Here is a 5,000-nt window from a genome sequence, read left to right as displayed (position 1 = left end):
GCCTAACCCTAGGTAAGGCATGTCAGAGCGAAAGACAGTAAACTCGAATGAGCCAAGAAAGAGCGGTGCGGGGCCGGTCGGAGCGCACCCTTTTCTCGGTGGCTGGCGGGCGAGAGAGTGCTGCGTCGCCGGCATCGGCGTCGAAAGAAGCCGAGCCGAAAAAAGTTAAAGTACAAACGTGCAAGCATACTAACCTAACCCTAGGTAAGGCATGTCAGAGCGAAAGACAGTAATTTCGAATGAGCCAAGAAAGAGCGGTGCGGGGCCGGTCGGAGCGCACCCTTTTCTCGGTGGCTGGCGGGCGAGAGAGTGCTGCGTCGCCGGCATCGGCGTCGAAAGAAGCCGAGCCGGAAAAAGTTAAAGTACAAACGTGCAAGCATACTAACCTAACCCTAGGTAAGGCATGTCAGAGCGAAAGACAGTAATTTCGAATGAGCCAAGAAAGAGCGGTGCGGGGCCGGTCGGAGCGCACCCTTTTCTCGGTGGCTGGCGGGCGAGAGAGTGCTGCGTCGCCGGCCTCGGCGTCGAAAGAAGCCGAGCCGAAAAAAGTTGAAGTACAAACGTGCAAGCATACTAGCCTAACCCTAGGTAAGGCATGTCAGAGCGAAAGACAGTAAACTCGAATGAGCCAAGAAAGAGCGGTGCGGGGCCGGTCGGAGCGCACCCTTTTCTCGGTGGCTGGCGGGCGAGAGAGTGCTGCGTCGCCGGCATCGGCGTCGAAAGAAGCCGAGCCGAAAAAAGTTAAAGTACAAACGTGCAAGCATACTAGCCTAACCCTAGGTAAGGCATGTCAGAGCGAAAGACAGTAATTTCGAATGAGCCAAGAAAGAGCGGTGCGGGGCCGGTCGGAGCGCACCCTTTTCTCGGTGGCTGGCGGGCGAGAGAGTGCTGCGTCGCCGGCATCGGCGTCGAAAGAAGCCGAGCCGAAAAAAGTTAAAGTACAAACGTGCAAGCATACTAACCTAACCCTAGGTAAGGCATGTCAGAGCGAAAGACAGTAATTTCGAATGAGCCAAGAAAGAGCGGTGCGGGGCCGGTCGGAGCGCACCCTTTTCTCGGTGGCTGGCGGGCGAGAGAGTGCTGCGTCGCCGGCATCGGCGTCGAAAGAAGCCGAGCCGAAAAAAGTTAAAGTACAAACGTGCAAGCATACTAGCCTAACCCTAGGTAAGGCATGTCAGAGCGAAAGACAGTAATTTCGAATGAGCCAAGAAAGAGCGGTGCGGGGCCGGTCGGAGCGCACCCTTTTCTCGGTGGCTGGCGGGCGAGAGAGTGCTGCGTCGCCGGCATCGGCGTCGAAAGAAGCCGAGCCGAAAAAAGTTAAAGTACAAACGTGCAAGCATACTAACCTAACCCTAGGTAAGGCATGTTAGAGCGAAAGACAGTAAACTCGAATGAGCCAAGAAAGAGCGGTGCGGGGCCGGTCGGAGCGCACCCTTTTCTCGGTGGCTGGCGGGCGAGAGAGTGCTGCGTCGCCGGCATCGGCGTCGAAAGAAGCCGAGCCAAAAAAAGTTAAAGTACAAACGCGATGCTAATGAGCGAGCCGTTGTCTCGACTAATATGTAGGGGGCGTTCGATCGAGCGTCTGGCTTGAGCGCTTGTCGGCCTAGCAGAACGGTCGCATTGTTATGCCCGGGTTTTAGGCACCGCTGCAGGCGGCCGGCAGAGCTCTTGTTTGTGCGAAACTGAATGGATCGAGCCCGAGAGAGGGCGAGCAAAGAAAAAACGCAAATCGCTCCGCCTGGCACTGCCGGCGAGAGCGTGGACGTCGCGGCCAGCGACTGTCGAAGCTGAGTACGGCCGCAGGCGATCGCCTCGGTCTTAAACGAATGCGACGAGCACGCGCCGGGCGGCCCAGCAAGGGCCGAGCGCAGCTGTCGCAGCTATCTGGTTGATCCTGCCAGTAGTGATATGCTTGTCTCAAAGATTAAGCCATGCAGGTGCAAGTACGAGTTCTCGTAAAGCGAAACTGCGAATGGCTCATTAAATCAGTCTTGGTTTATTTGGTCTCGTAAGCGAAGTGGATAACTGTGGTAATTCTAGAGCTAATACATGCATTAAGCGCCGACTTCGGGAGGCGCGCTTTTATCAGATCAAAACCGACCGGGTTCGTCCTGTGACGTTTGATGACTCTGGATAACCACGCGGATCGTACGGTCTCTGCACCGACGACGTATCATTCAAGTGTCTGCCCTATCAACTGTCGAAGGTACGCTACGTGCCTACCTTTGTGATAACGGGTAACGGGGAATCAGGGTTCGATTCCGGAGAGGGAGCCTGAGAAACGGCTACCACATCCAAGGAAGGCAGCAGGCGCGCAAATTACCCATTCCCGACACGGGGAGGTAGTGACGAAAAATAACAATACAGGGCTCTAACGAGGCCCTGTAATTGGAATGAGTACATCCTAAAACTCTTAACGAGTATCCATTGGAGGGCAAGTCTGGTGCCAGCAGCCGCGGTAATTCCAGCTCCAACAGTGTATGCTAAAGTTGTTGCGGTTGAAAAGCTCGTAGTTGGATTTTGGGCGAGCGCCGCCGGTCCGTCGCAAGGCGTGTCACTGGTTGCGTTCGCCTCACCTTCGGTTCTCCGTCGGTGCTCTTGACTGAGTGTCGGCGGTGGCCGATAAGTTTACTTTGAAAAAATTAGAGTGTTCAAAGCAGGCTGTTCGCCTGCATAGTGTTGCATGGAATAATGGAATAGGACCTCGGTTCTATTTTGTTGGTTTTCGGAGCACGAGGTAATGATTAAGAGGGACAGACGGGGGCGTCCGTACTCTGCCGTTAGAGGTGAAATTCTTGGATCGGCGGAAGACGAACTACTGCGAAAGCATTCGCCAAGAATTTTTCTTTAATCAAGAGCGAAAGTCAGAGGTTCGAAGACGATCAGATACCGTCCTAGTTCTGACTATAAACGATGCCAACTAGCGATCGGGAGGCGTTACCATGACGACCTTTCCGGCAGCTTCCGGGAAACCAAAGTCTTTGGGTTCCGGGGGAAGTATGGTTGCAAAGCTGAAACTTAAAGGAATTGACGGAAGGGCACCACCAGGAGTGGACCCTGCGGCTTAATTTGACTCAACACGGGGAAACTCACCCGGCCCGGACACAGGTAGGATTGACAGATTGAGAGCTCTTTCTTGATTCTGTGGGTGGTGGTGCATGGCCGTTCTTAGTTGGTGGATCGATTTGTCTGGTTAATTCCGATAACGAACGAGACTCTGGCATGCTAAATAGTTACGCGACCTTCTCGGTCGGCGTCTAACTTCTTAGAGGGACTAGTGGCGTTTAGCCACACGAGATTGAGCAATAACAGGTCTGTGATGCCCTTAGATGTCCGGGGCCGCACGCGCGCTACACTGAGTGAAGCAGCGAGTGTCTAACCTAGGCCGAAAGGTCCGGGTAACCCGTTGAACCTCATTCGTGATTGGGATAGGGACTTGCAATTGTTTCCCTTGAACGAGGAATTCCCAGTAAGCGCAAGTCATCAACTTGCGTTGATTACGTCCCTGCCCTTTGTACACACCGCCCGTCGCTACTACCGATTGAATGGTTTAGTGAGATCCTTGGATCGGCCCCGTCGCGGCTGGCAACGGCCGCGTCGGCGTGTCGAGAAGACGATCAAACTTGATCATTTAGAGGAAGTAAAAGTCGTAACAAGGTTTCCGTAGGTGAACCTGCGGAAGGATCATTACCGAAGGTGGTGGTAGGCCCCGGCCGACCGCGCACTGAATTGTCTTTGGGTGCCGCCGAGAGTGCGGCCGTCAATCGGGGTTCCGCCCCGTGCGACACGCGTAACACGTTGGCATAGCAAGGCAGCCGAGTGCGATGGTGGCTTCTGGGCACCGCGCTCGATGTGCCGCCGGCCCAGCCCGGCGGTCGCTCGGCGCCGTTTGTTGGTGTTTTTGTGCAGTTGTTGTCGGTGGTGGTTTTGTGGTCGATCCCACAGTGTGACGTCCGCGCGCTTCGGCGCCGGGCGAAACGTCGAGGACGAATCTTAACGGTGGATCACTCGGCTCGCGAGTCGATGAAGGACGCAGCCAAGTGCGAGAAGTAATGTGAATTGCAGAACACATTGAACGTCGACCTTCTGAACGCGAATTGCGGTCTCGGGTCAATCCCGGGACCGCGTCTGCCTCAGGGTCGCGTTCGTCCTCACCCGAGGGCCGTCGCCTGGCCTCTGCGAAGACGGCCGGGCGTCGCCCCAAGTTGAAGCGGTCGCCGAGCTTTCTCGGCGCGACCGCGTGTCCCGTACACCGCCGGCCCCTCGACGTGTTCAACTACGTTCGAGGGGCGGGTCCAGGTCGGTCGGTCCGGTCACGAGATCAAGACCGACCGTGGGCCAAGGCGGCGACGGTACGCGCTCGGTCGGCGCCGGCGGCGACGACTTGCGATGCCAGCGGGCCGTGTAAGAAGCGGCCCGCTTGACACATACGACCTGAGTTCAGGCGAGAGCACCCGCTGAATTTGAGCATATTATTAAGCGGAGGAAAAGAAACCAACAGGGATTCCCTGAGTAACGGCGAGTGAACCGGGAAGAGTCCAGCGTTGAATCTGCGCGCTTTTCGAGCGCGCCGAGTTGTGACGTACGGAAGTCCCAGTGCGGCTGACGGCGAGCGCCGGTGTCCTTATGATCGAGGCCTCGTCCCACGGCGGGTGTTTGGCCCATAGGGGCGCTTGCCTTGGCCGCTTCGGGTCTTCTCGGAGTCGGGTTGTTTGGGAATGCAGCCCAAAGCGGGTGGTAAACTCCACCTAAGACTAAATACGGTCGCGAGACCGATAGCGGACAAGTACCGTGAGGGAAAGTTGAAAAGCACTTTGAAGAGAGAGTTCAAGAGTACGTGAAACCGTTGAGAGGCAAACGGGAGGGCCCGTCAGGTCGCCGGCTCGCTTTCAGTTGGGTGCGGGGGCGCGCCGTCTCGGTTCGCGGACGCTTAAGGCGCCGCTGCCGAGTCGGCTCGCGCACCGTCTCAGCGCACTAGCGACCGGCGCGGGTCACGACCG

General features: G+C 56.6%; 2 non-coding genes and 1 pseudogene across 2 annotated transcripts; all 3 read left to right on the top strand.

Annotated features, from left to right (window-relative positions):
• Nucleotides 1-1,881: 1,881 nt before the first annotated feature.
• LOC144430271 (small subunit ribosomal RNA) lies at nt 1,882-3,690 on the top strand. Its single transcript, XR_013479426.1, has one exon. It is a non-coding gene; the product is annotated as a small subunit ribosomal RNA (ribosomal RNA).
• A 298-nt stretch (nt 3,691-3,988) lies between these two features.
• Nucleotides 3,989-4,142, top strand: LOC144430237 (5.8S ribosomal RNA). The gene has a single exon (XR_013479393.1). It is a non-coding gene; the product is annotated as a 5.8S ribosomal RNA (ribosomal RNA).
• Nucleotides 4,143-4,430: 288 nt separating this feature from the next.
• The window catches only part of LOC144430296 (large subunit ribosomal RNA), a 3,692-nt pseudogene continuing 3,122 nt past the window's right edge, over nt 4,431-5,000 (top strand).

This window comes from Styela clava, chromosome 11, assembly GCF_964204865.1.
Source record: "Styela clava chromosome 11, kaStyClav1.hap1.2, whole genome shotgun sequence".
Taxonomy (NCBI): Eukaryota; Metazoa; Chordata; class Ascidiacea; order Stolidobranchia; family Styelidae; genus Styela; species Styela clava.
This window is presented reverse-complemented; position numbering and strand designations above follow the sequence as displayed.